At 36.7% G+C, this 17,076-nt stretch overlaps 1 protein-coding gene across 32 annotated transcripts in view; it reads right to left on the bottom strand.

Annotated features, from left to right (window-relative positions):
• The window catches only part of ZNF438 (zinc finger protein 438), a 177,765-nt gene that overhangs the window by 115,427 nt on the left and 45,262 nt on the right, over positions 1-17,076 (bottom strand). For 14 of the 32 annotated variants that reach the window (XM_073018896.1, XM_073018885.1, XM_073018895.1 and 11 more), the window contains one exon: positions 16,736-16,793. The gene's annotated coding sequence lies outside the window, so the exon portion shown is untranslated. Of the gene's footprint in view, positions 1-5,382; positions 5,505-7,125; positions 7,185-9,027; positions 9,121-16,735; positions 16,794-17,076 lie in introns of all 32 variants that reach the window. The other 18 variants (XM_073018873.1, XM_073018892.1, XM_073018898.1 and 15 more) reach the window with 3 other exon arrangements.

The following is a 17,076-nucleotide window of genomic DNA, read 5'->3' as shown; positions in this document are numbered from 1 at the left end:
CAAACATGGCTGCTAAATTTTAATTTTAAAACTAATATGTTACTGCTCTGTTGTTGTTTTAAATTAAAGGATTTCTTCTGGGACTGCAAAGGAATGAATATTTAGCCTATCTCATGAAGGAAGGAGCGATTTCTTGTCTTAAAAACAGGAGGTTCGCCTACATGATCACCTGGGACACACTTGGCCAGTGCAAGCAGGCCAGAAGGTTATTGGAGCCTGGGAATGTTTAACATCAAGAAAGGAATTACAACTCAGTAAGATCAGAAGGAACTACACAGGAAATGTGAACACTAACCCTTTCATATCTCTGTACCCTCTCCCACCGCCTGTGATAAATGAAATCCTCCTGCTGCCCAGTTATGTGAATATACAAGCCAAGAGCAGAGAGGGATTGAGAAAAAGGGAAAAAAAGACTATATACACACACACACACACACACACACACACACACACACACACACACAGCACAGCATAAATTTATAATGGCATGATAAAATCATGCTGCTCCACAAAACAGCCTCTAGCCTAACTGCTACATATGTACTATATCACTGCCTTACCCAACATTGCCCTAAGTAAAAATTCCAAAGACACTTGAAGGATAAGGCAGGGGTAGGTTGATGGGATAGTTGGCAAACTCATCCTAAGTAGGGAAACATGGCTCCTATAAAGCTGACCAAACAGGTCTCCACCCTGGCTTATGTTTAAACATCTTGTTCCTAGTCAGTCTGTAGGGAAAACATTCTTTCCACAATAACACACAATCAAATCAGAAATTCCTACTCTATCCTCTATCTACTCTATATAAAAGTTTCTTCAGTATTCTAAGCCAGAAGCTTAGAGAGAATTTAACTGATTGTAAACCAATTTTTTTTTTTTTTTTTTTTTTTTTTTTTTTTTTTTTTTAGACGGAGTTTTGCTCTTGTTGCCCAGGCTGGAGCTCAATGGCGCGATCTCGGCTCACCACAACCTCCGCCTCCCAGGTTCAAGCGATACTCCTGCCTCAGCCTCCTGAGAAGCTGGGATTACAAGCATGCACCACCACACCCGGCTACTTTTGTATTTTTAGTAGAGACAGGATTTCTCCATGTTGGTCAGGTTGGCTCAAACTCCTGACCTCAGGTAATCCGCCCGCCTAGCCCTCCCAAAGTGTTGGGATTACAGGTGTGAGCTACTGCATCCGGCCTCTGATTGTAAACTTTATTATAGCCTAGCTATAGTGAAGGCCAGGTAAAATATTTCTAGTTGTTACTTGGAAAAGCAGATGTGACCGTACAGATCTTAGATACCTTTAGAGACCCATGGTTGGGATCTGAAGAAAACAAGATACTTTTACCACAACTGCCTCTGGGTAACAGGGAAATGCTCAGTTTCCACAAACCAGTGAGCATGAGAGCTATTAATTTTAAAAACATACAGTCCTCAGATGGTGAGGGCATGGGTTAGGGTAACAAAATACAATGGAGAAAAAAGTGGCATTTCCAATGTGGCACGTTTAAAATATAGAATGGAATTTCATGGGTCACTTTGAAGTAAGATTTTTTTCCATTGGTATAACTGCAGGCTAGAGATGGTTTACCACAGAGTAAGTAAAAAAAATAAAAGAATATAGAGATGACAATGACAATTGCCAATAAAAGTCAAAAGGACAGACTTTCAGAACTCTCCAGAAGAGGGAACAAAAAAACCAAAAGATTTCTTCCCCTAGCAAAGTGCCCCCCCGCAAAGCACACATAGTCTGCTTCAAGAAACAGCCTATACCCACAGTGTTTTCATATACTAAATGGCGTATCACTAAATAACAGTAAATGAGATTAAACTGTAGACTTCCTAGTTGCCTTAAACAACTGATGTTTAATTTCTTGAACATTGAATCACAAATATGCAGTCTCATGACACTGTAAGAAGCTAAAGGTGCTCATTGTTTCCATGAATTCTAAATTGCTATAATACTTATATTAGGAAAATAGAACAGTAGGAAGGAAAATTTTAAACAAACCCAGAATAAACCAGACTTCTGATTGGGTTTCCAGCAAGAATCAGTTTCCCATTAGAATGTGGACCCCGAAGTATACCAAATGCAGACTCAGTGGAGCTCAGTCTCCTCAGCTGAAAATGAGAGCATACTCTGGAAATGAGCACTTCTTAGCATTTTTAACCCATGTTCCATCCTATTAAACATAAAAACCTCATACTCCCATTGAATGTAATTTGTGACTTCAAAGCTATTATAACCAAAACCAAAACCAAACCAAAGCAGGTAAGATTTTATCAGTTTTTTTAGTGTCTCATCATAACCATTTACAAATTCATTTACTTACAAATACTTGCATAAATGGACAGATATTATTAATAATCATTTTTAAATCTTGAAGACAAAAACAGATTTTAAAAAGCCTATGAAGACTAATGATGACAATGAAATATTTACTGAGACCGTTCGCAAATGATATTTATTGGGACCTTCTCTTCTCCTCCAGAGTTATTATTAATATAAATGATCTTTCCTTTACTAGCATTCAGCCAGAAGAAATGCTGGCTGACACACACATATATACACACACACACATATATATATACACACATACACACACACATATACATATATATACATACACACACACACACACATATATACATACACACACACATATATTAGGCCTTCAATATTTGTTCAATGTTAAAAGGTGATAGGTCCTCTTTCACTATTCTGAAAATAACAGAATCCTAATATAGTAACCTTTCTCAAGTAATAAAGGATAGAAGCAAGTAGGTTAAGTCTTTGGTATAGAGGTGAACTGTAGAAGATTTTGACAACAGTTATGTTAATGAAAACGGTAAGAATACCACCTAATACTGGCACATTTATAGAACACTTAGCAATGTCTAACGTACTTTATGTAATTTCTACCCTATAGTTGTATGAAGTGAATATTATTATTTGATTAAAACAGTGTCATGGAGCTGTTCAAAGTCACACAGTCAGTTAAGCAGCAGAGAGACTTAAAACTTAAGCAGCAGAGAGACTTAAAACTTTCTGAGAGCTCTCCCATTCACTAACAGCTCTTTATTTTGTCATGAAATGTGGAAAATATCCTCACCCAAACTCCAAAATCAGCATATACATAAGCACAACCTTTTTTACTCTCAATCTACCCAATACCCCTTTCTACCAATTCTCATAAAAATTCTTGGAGTTCCTATTGCAGCAGCCTTTATTTCTTCATACCAGTATAACTAAGGGCACAATGAAAGACTTCTTTCAAAAGGGAACCACCTTCAGTCTAAGTCTTGTATCCTATAACTGTCCCCAAAATGGACATCATCACAGGCATAGGCTTTTCAAACCATTAACTAGTGAGGAAATGTCTCGGGCTGTCTGTTCCTCATTTAAAATCAGTCAAATAGGACACATACTACCACTTCATTCCTAAAAGTTGAGCAAGAATTACCTTCATATCTCCAGCCTTCTGGTTTAGCAAGCAGACACCTGACTCTTCAGCCTTGGTAAAGGCCAACCGCACAAGAATAAAAAATGTAACAGAACTAGCAGTTACAGTCTTAGCAATTTTAAAAAATCATTCCAAATGTTTTGGTATTGAAATCTAATTAAAGAATGCTAAACTACTGGCATTAGTAATTTACTGTAAATGAAAGGTATATTGAAGGTAGAATTTTATTCATATAAAACCAACTATTTTACTTCTGAAGGTTATTATGAAGATAAGGCTAAATTATATGAAAAATGCTAAGCATCCTGCCTAGCCCATAGTAACTACTCAGTTAAGTGTCAACTGCTATTAGTAATACTGCAGAAGTATTAAAAATAAAACAACAATGGAAGGCCATATTTAAAATGAACCAGCAATCAACATTCTGTGTTTAAACATCAACAAAAAACATACACATCTGTGGTATGTAAACATATATATGCTTAAAAATATTTAGAAGATGATTTTGAAGAATAAACAGCAAAATGATGATCTCTGGGAAGACAGAAGGGTGGTAGTCAAATGGAACTTTAGCCTGATATAAACGTCTTTTGTTTTTTTTTGTTTTTTAACAAAGGGAAAGTATTCAAGAATTTCCTCTATAAACAATTTTATTTTAAAAAGGAAAATCATAGTAAGTTTGTTCAATTCCATAGTTGATTTCAGTATTACATGAAAAAAAGTTTACTGTATTTTGTAGTTAACATGTTCCAATTTCTAAAACCTCGTTTTATTTAGTAATACTATCGAAGGCTTATGTTACAAACTGCTTTAATAATCTTCTTTATGATATTCCTAATTGCTATATTAAAAATATCTGCTTATGCCACCCCCCAACAATTTTATTAAGTTTTAAAACCACGCAAAGTGCAAAGAGGCTTTCAAAGTCTTGGAAGCCATAAAGCAAAACAGTTTCACATAAAAAGATTACCTTTTCCCCTTAAATTTTGTATGTGTTTACATTTAATAAACTACACACAGAAAGTAGAGCCCTTGATTCTTTTTTTTTTTTTTTTTTTTTTTTGAGATGGAGTCTTGCTCTGTCACCCAGGCTAGAGTGCAGTGGTGCGATCTTGGCTCACTGCAAGCTCTGCCTCCTGGGTTTATGCCACTCTCCTGCCTCAGTCTCCTGAGTAGCTGGGACTACAGGCACCCGCCACCACGTCTGGCTAATTTTTTGTATTTTTAGTAGAGATGGGGTTTTATTGTGTTAGCCAGGATGGTCTCAATCTCCTGACCTCATGATCCACCTGCGTCAGCCTCACAAAGTGCTGGGATTACAAGCATGAGTCACTGCTCCCGGCCCCTTCATTCTTTCTAAGACCAAAGATTTGCCTATTTTAAATCATTATAACAATTTCAAATGTCTTAAGGGGTGCTATAATTTAAAAACCTCTTCTTCTATGCTCTTGCTAATGTCTAATTCTTGTTTGTACCATTTGTGCCAGTTTTCATATTTTTAACTTTTCTTCTAGTTCACAGCCATAACTTTGACTTTTGCAACCTTTTCTTTTTTCCTTCACATCATCTAGATTTTAGCCAATAAAGTGTGTATAAACTATGTCACAAAAGCTCTTATGAACTCCCTGAAAACAGCAAATAGTGGGCCTTTTGTGGCTCAGACATGGAGGTAAGCCACATGCACCATGGGCTAGACTCAGCCTGGGCCCCTTCAATTTACAAATCCAGCTTAAAATAAATTACAGGCCTCTACTGTTGTCCAAAAAGACCAACACTTCAATGATGACAGAGAGAAAGCAGCCTCGTACTTGAACAGGAGGACACTGGGCTGAATGAGAAATCCCTACCTCAAAGAGCCGTGGGATTCAATGATTATGGGAAGCCATGCAATCTCTTTTAAATAGATTAAAAGTTCAAGAAAGACTTTTACCGTAACTTAATAGGGAACAATGTTTGATCAAAAGGTGTCTCCCTATAATTTCAAATTTAAAATTGTAGATATAATTTGCAGCTAGTAGAGGGCAATTCAGTCGTCATCATCATCATCATCAGCTGAAAACAGAAAGCACATGTATCAACAATTTTTTTTCCTTCCAGATGCTCAGCTATGGATCATTAATATAAAGCAGCTATTCCTACAAAAACATACAATAATGTTTCCTCTAGCAGTTAACTCTGTAGTTCTAGAAGACTTAAAGATTCTAGAAATCTGAAAAGTATAGGCACCTTGAGGCTGCTTCATTCTAATCTCAGAACACAGTCAATCCCACACATTCTAGTAGTCTCCCCTGTATGCCCTCATGTACCTGGCCCTCTAGTTACCTATTTACTCGTATCCCTTGGGACCATAAATGCCTTGAGACCAGAGACTCGATCTTCTCTGCCTTAGTTTGTAAGTCCTATTGCCTGGCATAGAGTAGATGCTCCACAAAAACTGAATGAAACATAATAAATATTAGCCATTTATCTGTTGGCCTCACCAAAGTTCCAGAGGGCAGACTTTAATGAATGCTGATCTCCGCATCCCTACCAGGGCCTAACATACAGTGGCACTTAAAAGCCTGTCACATACATTTTTAAATTCAAGTTACTAATTTATTTTGAATTTTATTTACATTTATTCAACTCATGATATGTGTTTACTAAAACGAAACACATTTCTGAAATGAAACAACTCTCTCCCACCCCTGGAAGCTCTTGATAGAGGGAAATAAAACTTTTCAACTATTTTTTACTTCTCAGTGTGATAACTACAGAGAAGAAAAGCAACCAAAGTCTGCTGTCCAGTCTTTGCTGTGCTGTTCTGGATGGAGCCTTTGTTGGTGGCTCTTCCTCCAGAATCCAGGCAGAACAAAGCCTTTCTTCAAAAAGAGTCACCCTTTGCTGCATAGATTTTATTCAGTCAGCACTCGTCCCCAGCTCTTTCACAACTGTGACATGTTCATTATTTGAAAACTCTCTCTGCCCACCCCGCGTGTGACCATGCCCAGCTCCACTTATGACAGATAGCCAGCTAGGGCAGCATCCTGTTACTGCCCTTGTGAAACATAACTTTAGTGCCAGCAGCCGTTTCACCACTCAGGAGTTCAATGAAAGATGTTCAGTGTGACCTGCAGCCTGATAGCTGAGTGGTAGCATACAACAGGCCCACCTCCCAGCATCCTCAATTTTGAGACACACACATATCCCAGTGGAAAAGGTGATAACCTTCTGGGAATCTAGATAAATATTTTTGTCAATTTTTCTCCAGGGAAAAAATGGTGATTTAACATTCCCGGCTAGGTGCAGGTGCTCAGGCCTGTAATCCCAACATTTCGGGAGACCAAGGCAGGAGGATTGCTTGAGACCAAGAGCTTGAGACCAGCCTGTGTAAGACAGGGAGACCCTGTCTCTATAAAAAATTATCCGAGGCTGGTGATGGGTGCCTGTAGTCCCAGCTACTCAGGGGACTGAGGTGGGAGGATCGTTTTAGCTTGGGAGTTCAAGGCTGCAATAAGCTATAATCAAGCTATTGCACTCTAGCCTGGGTGATGGAATAAAATCTTGTTTCAAGAAAACAAAAACAGAACAAGCAACAACAACAACAAACATTCCTCTGAGTCATTCTAGTACCAGATTATTTCCATGTGTTACAATAGGGAAAACTGATTGCAACATGCGTCATGTCACTTACCTAATACAAGGTCAGAACATAGACACATGAGCCACATATGATTCCTTCTTCTAATCCTCCTGTTCAAAGCAGTAAGATAAATGATTTATTCCTCTTGACTTTACAAAATGAAATTAAAAATAAAAATGCTGTCGAGTAGAAACCTCCTTGTTCTACCCTGGTCCTCTGGTCAGACACAGAATTTTAAAGTTAGAAAGGATTCTTTGAGTCAGATTCCTCATTCAATAAATCTAGTCTGAGACTCACAAAAGTTAAATGGTTTGCCACAGTCACAGGGAACCAAAGCTAGAATAAAGGTCTCCTGCCTCCTCAGCCCATGTGCTTTCCAGAATACCACACTAAATCGAGTCTCTTGCCAAGAACTTCATCCTGACCTCATAATCCTGGAGAGGCTGTTCTCAGCTTTACTTCACTCCCTACCTCTTGGTAGACTAGCTACATAATCATCCACTAAAAAAGAAAAAAAATTAAAGAGAAACCTTCTGTGTCTAAAAATAACTTAGCAACAGCATTGTTTTCTTAAAGATATAATATTACCCCTAGCAACTGCTACAGAGTTCTTCCTTCCCCACTGTTTCCAAGGCAAGACTGAATGTCCTCTAAGACCCTCCTTCCCTAAATGGTCCTCAGGCATGTTCTGAAAAAAAAAATAGGAAAGTCCCATACGAGGTCCCTTATTATACCGAGAGAATGAAGTTGGTGCCCATTTGAGAGGAGGTCAGATGACTAGGCACATTCAAGATGGGGAAAACAGTCTTAGAGACTCGAAAGCAACAGAGGACAGCTCCTGTCACTGAACAAATATTAATGAGAATCTGAGTGCCAGGTCCTGTGTTACCTGATGCAGTAATTGACAGGGACATCCTAGAAAACAAGCTTATGAAGCTACTAAATAACTGGTAATTCTCCTCATAAAACCCATCACCATAAAATCTGTTAATCCAATAATCCAAAACATGTTCCAGACCTTAGACTTCGCTATAGAAAATACCAAATACATAATTTGGTATTTTAATTTCAAATCTGACAATTTCTACTTCTTTTCTCCTAGACTAAGGAGCAAAGAAATAGTTCAAATGTGGGCAACAGGAAAAATGAAAACAGTATTTTTTAAAGAGATAATATGAAAATAAATCAAGAAGATAATGAGTAATAGGATATCAGAGTATAATTTTGATGGTTTAAGATTCCTTTTACTTGAAAAAGTGGAAATTAAGGTTGTGACGACTTAGGGTTTTCATAATCTTTATACCCATATAAAAGTTAATAAAAGAAATTGTGCATAAATTTAAAATTATAATTTAGTAACAGTCTGAGTTAAAAATCTTAGATCATATTAATGAAAACAGAGAAGCAGAGAAGTAAAACATATTAAATTTCTCATTTGATACTGAGGGAAATCAAGAGATACCATCCTATTCTTGACTGTTAATGATAGGTATCACATAAATTTAAAGTTAAAAAAAATCTTTAAAATAATCCTTGGATTTCAAAGCCTCTTAGATGAACCAAAGTTAAAAATGAAAACCAAATTAAACATAAAACTTTAAATTAAAACAGCAAAAAATTCAAAACACAATGAAAACAAGGAAGAATTTCAAACAGAAAGCTGAAAAGAAGATCAACAAAGTAAAACCAATTAGAACAATTTGGAAACAAATTTAAATGCATTAAATATTTGTTAAGGGATAAAGGACATAGCTCTTTTTAGGATAAAAAATGAAATCTAACTATGTTCTACTTTTAGGAAACATACATAAAAGTAATGACAAAGAAAGTTTAAATATAACAGGAAGCACAGATTTATGGAGAAATATAAACTAAGGTAGCAATATCAATGTCAGCTAAAACAAAACACAAGTCATAAATTAGAAAGTCATAGCTGGGTGCAGTGGCACACACCTGTAATCCCAGCACTTTGGGAGGCTAGGCCAGAAGGACTGCTTGAGGCCAGAAGTTCAAGACCAGCCTGGGCAATATAGCGAGGCCCCGTCTCTACAAAAAATTAAAAAGAAAAATTAGCCAGGTGTAGTAGCACAACAATAGACCCAGCTAGCCAGGAGGATTGCCCACTTGATCCTTAGAGTTTGGAAGCTGCAATGAGCCATGATCATGCCTCTGTACTCCAGCCTGGGTGACAAAGCAAGACCCTTTATTTAATGAGAAAAAAAAGAAAGAAGTCATATTACTCTAATAACAGCTATAATCCTCAGTTGAGATGTTGACAGTAAATAACACATTAACACACACACCAAAATAAAAACTTATAGAAATATAAATAATTAAAATTAATGGAAGAAATCAGTGATTTACAACTTTAAGCGTTTGAGAGATCAGACAAGAAAAATAATAAAGTTCAACAACATAATAAGTATTTAGGTATCTCCTGAAGAAAAATTCTTTAAAAAGGTCTGTGTAACTTTACCAAAACTGATCATAAGCTAGTCCAGAAATACAACCATAAAAATCTAGAAAAGCAGAATGCCATATATTAATAATCATTCTATTAATAATTAGAATGCCATATATTAATAATCATTTTATTAATACTATTCTATTAATGATTAGTACCAAAAGCTTAAAAGTAACTTGAAAATTTGCAAAACATTCTCCTAAATAATCAATCAAAAAGGAACTCGTGGCATGTAATCATATGCTATTTTAAAAACTACTTTGAGAATACCATAACAAATATATGGTATTTTTACCATATATTTGGTAAAATATATACCAAATACCATAACAAATATAGAGAATACAGCCAAACAGTATAAAGAAAAACTTAAAACTGTGAAATGCTTTCCATTTTATATTAGTGTATAAATTTTCTGCCATAACAAAGAGACTCAAAAGTAGCTCAAGTGAGAAAGAAAATCTTCTTTTTCATGTCAAAATACAGGGTGACAGGGGAAGATTTCACAAGATCATTTGTGGACCCAGGCTGGCTCTGCCATCTTCCATGTGGTTTCCAACGTAGTTCCCAACTAAGATGGCTACTGTAACTGGTGTAACATCCCAGCCAGCAGAAAGGAAAAAAGAAAGTCTAGGGTAAGTGGCTTGTCTTAAAGGAGGTGACCTTACACACATTACCATTCACCTCTCATTAGTCACACAACCACACTTTGCTGCAAAAGAAGCAGAGGAGCACAATTTCTAGATGGGCAGTCATGTGCTTAGCTAAACTCTAGGGGATCCATTCCTAAAAGAAGGAATAGATTCTGGGCCGGGCGCAGTGGCTCACGCCTGTAATACCAACACTTTGGGAGGCTGAGGCTAGCAGATCACAAGGTCAGGAGTTCAAGATTAGCCTGGCCAATACGGTGAAACCCTGTTTCTACTAAAAATACAAAAACTAGCTGGGCATGGTGGCAGGCGCCTGTAGTCCCAGCTACTTGGGAGACTGAGGCAGAGAACTGCTTGAACTTGGGAGGCAGACGTTGCAGTGTGCCGAGATCATGCCACTGCACTCCAGCCTGGGCGACAGAGTGAGACTCCATCTCAAAAAAAAAAAAAAGGAAAAAAATTCTAAGGGATACTGGTATGTCTTCTAACCAGTTTTTCTAGTTAAAAAACATGAAATAAAATTCAACTCAAGAAGTTAAGAACAAGAAAACAGAACCAAGAACACACTGTAATTATTTCATTTTATCTGGCTGCTTCTTAGTGTCAAGGGTATTACCAAACATCGATTCAAGAAACTGGAAATGTACATCAGTGCATTCTGAGGATTCCAATATATCAAACCACAGACTAGAAAGTATACTGAGAATTCATCTACTCTATACTCTCTTTCCTTATTTAAGGGCTTTTAATTCATTTTTTAATGTATATTGTATACACTGATTTATCTAAATGGATTTTTCAGGGTGACTAAATTTTAGCATTACACAAAGGTCTTCTAACATTAGACAGAAGTTAATCTTTTGCTAGTAAAACAACTTTCAAAATGTGTGTACCAGGTTTTTTAAAGCAATGTTACTGAGATAATAGTTTATATACAATAAAATACATAAATTTTAAGTGTACCTTTCAGTGGGCTTGGACAAATTTATATCTCCACATAATTACTGCCAGAATCAAGATATAGAACACAACCATCATCCCAGAAAGTTCCCTTGTACTGCCTCCAGATCAATCACAACCCACCCTTAGCGGCATGCAACAACTTGTCCACTGTTCGTCACCATACAGTAAATGTATCTTTTCTCACACTTCTGATATACTAACCTAGAGCAATAAATGGAATCAGATGTGGTGTTCTGTATCTGGCTTATTTTACTCAGTATAATGATTTTGAAGTTTATCCATATTTCTAGTATATACGATTTTTAAAATGGTAAATGAACATTGGCTTCGACTTCAAGTCACCAGCTGCATTAGCCCCTAGTAAGAGAGTCAGCTTCTCTTTGAAGCTTTGAAGCCAAGCATTGACTTTCCCTCTCTAGCTATGGAAGTCTTGTATGGCATCTTCTTCGAATATAAGGCTGTTTTCATTTGCACTGAGGCCATTAAGAATTATACTAGGGCTGTGAATACTTATGCTAAATCCACTCTGCTCTGTAAATGGAACAACAAAGCCTGGATGACAGCATGTCTGCTTACAGTATGGTTTACTGAATAGTTTAAGCCCACTGTTGAGAGTCACTGTTCAGAGAAAAAGATTCCTTTCAAAATATTATTGCTCAATGAAAATGCACCTAGTCACCCAACAGCTCTAATAGATATATACAAGGACATTAACGTTGTTTACACGCCTGCTAACATGATATCCATCCTGCAGCTTATGGAACAAGGAGTAATTTCAGCTTTCATTCCAAGCTCATGGATAGGAAGAATCAATATCGTGAAAATGGTCATACTGCCCAAAGTAATTTATAGATTCAATGCTATCCCCATCAAGCTACCACTGACTTTCTTCACAAAATTGGATAAAACTACTTTAAACTGCATATGGAATCAAAAAAGAGCCCGCATTGCCAAGACAATCCTAAGCAAAAAGAACAAAGCTGGAGGCATCACGCTATCTAACTTCAAACTATACTACAAGGCTACAGGAACCAAAACAGCATGGTACGGTACCAAAACAGATATACAGACCAATGGAACAGAACAGAGGCCTCAGAAATAACATCATGCATCTACAACCATCTGATCTTTGACAGATCTGGACCACTTGGTCTAATATCGACGGCGGGGTGTTAAAGTTCCCCACTATTATTGTGTGGGAGTCTAAGTCTCTTTGTAGCACTCTTTAAACTGAACAGAAATCTCTCTCTGTAACTTTTCCCCATTGATTCTAGCTATGACTTTCTGTAGCTCTAAATCCAGTCCCTCTTACACTTGAAAGCAATTTAAATTACAGAAACTAGGAATGCTAAAGCTGTAATATTTTTATTGTGACTCTACCACTGCATGTGCTACAGAGTCTTGGATGTGCACTTTTCTTCTCTCTAAATCTACCTCCACTGGTACCAGGCTAGACTGGTTGGAGTGAGGGGTGTGGGATCACGGAACTGGGGGAAGTTAGCTGATTACAAATGGACTTGGGAGTATCTAAGGAATAGCAAGAAGGCAAGTGTGGCTAGAGGACAGTGAGCAAGAGAGTGAGTGACAGGAGATAAAGTCAGCAGGTCTGGTAGAACATGTGAGACAACATTTTATACTGTGTGTGCTGGGTAGCCACCGAAGGGTTCTGAACAGAGAAATGACAGAAACTGTTTAACATTAAAAAAAAAAACAAAAAACAACAACCAAAAAAACACCTTTTACGCCTATATGGAGGATTAAATGGAGAGATACAATCAGGAGATAAGGAAGGCCAGTTAGAAGATGATTATTATCACCTAGGCGACTTATAATAGGGCAGTAAGGGTGAGGAGTGGGGTAGGGGTAATTTGGGGTACATTTTGAAAGGAAGGCATATAAGCCTTACTAATGGACTGGGTATGGGATATGAAAGAAAAAGTCCAACATGACTTTGAGTTTTTGGCCTGGAACAACTGCGTATATCATCTACACAGGGAGAAAAGTTCAAGATTTACATTTTAGACATATTAAGTTTGAAATGTTTATTAGACTCCAAAATGGAGATGTTGAAAAGACATAAAAATACCTCTAGAACTCCTGGGAGAGACCAAAGTAAAGAAATTGTAAATTTGGGAGAACAGATGGCATTTAAAACAAGGGATCACATGAGATTGTGTGGAAAATAAATACAGAAGGCTAAGGACTGAGCCCTAAGAAATGTCAACTTTTAGAGATCATAAAGAGAAGATAGTAAAGGAGATTTTGTATTTTTATGACTCTTCCTCAAAAAGAAGTTAGAATTATTTTGTCTACAAACTATGAAGTCCATAGCCAACCATCATAATCCTCTCCAAAAACCACTTTTTAGAGTCACATGCCAACTCTATTTCTGACTCCTGACCAACTAACAATCTGAATAGCTACATTTCACCCGTCAGCTGCTCAACTATCCCATCCCTGGTCTCTGGCATGTGTTGCAGGTTCTGGATCAAAGTTCTCACAACAACTAGGAACTTCTAGTTGTCCAACAGTTACCAGGAGGCACGTGGAGAGCATGTTCCCAAGACCTGCCAAAAGTTCTTGGCATGTGATCAGTGAAGCACACAATGAGTGAGTGTTCAGCAATTAATCAGGTGACAGGGAACAACTGACATGTTAGGGGACTGCAGAATGAGCCAGAACAAAGCTAGACAAGAAACATAAGTCCTTACTCCAGGCTGTTCACCCCAGGAGAATCCACTCTAGGTGACCCAGTGTGATCAGATACTCTTACCTAGAAAAGCTAAAGTAATCTGAAGTTTACTACACATCTATGGAAACATGACGGCATTTCCTGGGAGCTGCTTATAAATAAACAGCAGGTACTGTACTATATTATAACTATAACTATAAATAAACAGCAGGTACTGTACTATATTATAAATAAACAGCAGGTACTGTACTATATAATAGGCACTTATTCTGTCCACCTCCCCATCTCAGAATTAGACTGGAGACAGCTGTTCTCACTCAGCCTCATCTGTAAAGGGAATTCCAACCTATCTCATAGGTAATTGTGAAGATTATATGAGATAATGTAAGTAAAGTGCCTGGTACATAGAAAATGTTCAGGCCAGGCGTGGTGGCTCACACCTGTAATCCTAGCACTTTGGGAAGCCGAGGCAGGCAGATCACAAGGTCAGGAGTTCGAGACCAGCCTAACCAACATGGTGAAACTAAAAATACAAAAATACAAAAAAAATACAAAAAAATTAGCTGGTCATGGCAGCGCATGCCTGTAATCCCGGCGGCTCAGAAGGCGGAGGCAGGAGAATCACTTGAACCCGGGAGGTGGAGGTTGCAGCGAGCCGAGATTGTGCCATTGCACTCCAGCATGGGCGACAGAGCAAGACTCCATCTCAAAAAAAAAAAAAAAAATGTTCAATATATATTAGCTATTCTTATTTACACTTTGATGACCACAAATTACAATCAGCTGAATGGTAAGCATGTCCCTAAAAACAACACTTTTAATGCTCTTCTAGCACAGAATAACACAAGTTTCTCTTGTTTGCTTGTTTTGTGTGAACTATTACATGATCAATGTAATTTAAACTTGGCCTGAGAAAACAATCCTGTCTTTTTCTAAACTTCCCAACCAAGGTTAGCACAATCATGTTAAACAACTAAAAAATAGATTATAATTCCATTAACTGTAATTCTATTAACATGAGACTGTTAACACCAATTCTGACTAAAGACTACCAAGCAACACAGAAATTTCGAAGCTGGACAATTATTCTGCAAGAGTTATTCAGGCACGGGTCTGCTCTTTTAAGTGTCTATATCCTTTAAGTATAATATATTTATATTTCCCTTTATGAAATTTAACTAAAATCATTAAATTTGGCAGCAGAAGCAGGAAACCATCCACAAGACCTGCATGGCTACTTTACTTTTATTAATGAAAAGTTACATAAGAGTTTTGGCAAACTACAAAGTTTCCTTCTTATAAGTCTTTTAATATTTATAGAAATTTAAAATAGTTATCATGCTAGAGTCCATTTTAGAAACTGAGAATTTTATTATCTGACAGCAATAGATTCTGTATTATTTTAGCTCAATTACAGAAATGGCTATGTAAGAGTTATGCTCATCTTTATTCATACTCATTAACAATAGGTCTACTGTGTCTACTACTTGACCTAGAAGCTCCAGTAGTGTGACTGAACAAAACTATACTAACGGGGTCTCCAAACTACTGAGTCACATTATTGGACTTTCGTCTCTAAACAATACACTAAAGAAAAAGAAGTGTACTGGGAACCATTTAAAGGGCCTGCTTGGAATAACAGAAAAAGTTACACAAAAGGACCAAAAAACACAAGTGGCTGAAAGCATCAAAGAGAAAGCCTGTAACCGAGTACGAGGAGATGTCCGCAAACACCATGCCCATTATAGCAGTTTTTCTTGCATTGTTATAAAGAACTATCCAAGACTGGGTAATTTATAAAGTAAAGAGGTTTAATTGGTTCATGGTTCCTCGAGCTGTATAGGAAGCACGGCTGGGGAGGCCTCAAGAAACTTTCAACCATGGCGGAAGGCAAAGGGGAAGCAGGTACGTCTTACATGGCCGGAGCAAGAGGAAGAGTGTGAAGGGGGAGGTGCTACACGCTTTTAAACAACCAGATCTCATGAGAACTCACTCACTATCACAAGAACAACAAGAAAGAAATTCGCCCCCATGATCCAATCACCTTCCATCAGGTCCCTCCTCCAACACTGGAAATTACAATTTGATATGAGATTTGGGCAGGGACACTAATCCAAACCATATCACCAAAGTTAAAAAAATAAAATTGCATACTTCCTACAAATTGAAAAATGAAACCTATAGCCTTGTATTTCCTTGAATCATTTTTATGTAATTTGGATTTTAATTAATTTTTTTTATTTTTTTAAACCATAGTCCAGAAAATCTACTCCTAAACTATACAGTTTGAATCAATAAACTCTGACTTTTGTGCTTCAAGTAAATTTTTATTTTGAAATAATTTTAGATTTAGAAGACAGATACAAAAATACTATAGCGTTCCTATATACCCCTCATTCAGTTTTCCATAAAGTTAAACATCTTACATAACCACGGGACATTTGTTGAAACTAAGAAATTAACACTGATTAATTTCTAATTGATTACTATTAACTGAAATATAGACTTCATTTATATTTCACCTGTTTTTCCACTAATGTCTTTTTTTAGTTCCTAGGTATAACCCAGGGTACCATATTGCATTTAGTTATTTTTTTTAATGCTTTAAGTTTTGCTACATGCCACACTCCTATGTCTTATAAATAATATCCTCATTATAATTATTATAGAATATAAGCCTAAAATTCCCTGGAAAATATGACTTTTTAGCTATTAGGGAAATGTTACATGAAGATTCATGTAAATGTGGTATTTCTACAAACGTTACATTGAAGAGAAAAGAGGTAAATTGCTGAAGTAAGATATGCCCCACTGTCTACTTTGCCAGGAACCTGTGAGATCAAATTACTTAATGTTTCAGAAACGTCTCTTCAAAAAATGCCTGTCACTTACCTATATTCCAAGGCTCCTGTAGAGTCGTAAGATATACCATAAATCCTTTTAATTAATTCTGTAACAGAATACAAAGTAGTATTATAATCATATTCAGATAATCCATTTTTATCAAATATATGTAAATAGTACCTTATTTTCAAGTTTCATTTCTAATTACTGTGTATTTTTATTAAGATAACAAAAGAACTAATGTAGAAGAAAATAATTCCATAGTTGATTACATGTCTTTAGTTTAAAAATGAAAGCATGCAAAATTTAATAAAAGTTTTAAGATAAATAGAAAATGTTCCAGAAAAAAAGAAATGCCGCAATGAATAAAACTGGCTAAGAAGAATGCT

Source organism: Chlorocebus sabaeus, chromosome 9, assembly GCF_047675955.1.
Source record: "Chlorocebus sabaeus isolate Y175 chromosome 9, mChlSab1.0.hap1, whole genome shotgun sequence".
Taxonomy (NCBI): Eukaryota; Metazoa; Chordata; class Mammalia; order Primates; family Cercopithecidae; genus Chlorocebus; species Chlorocebus sabaeus.
This window is presented reverse-complemented; position numbering and strand designations above follow the sequence as displayed.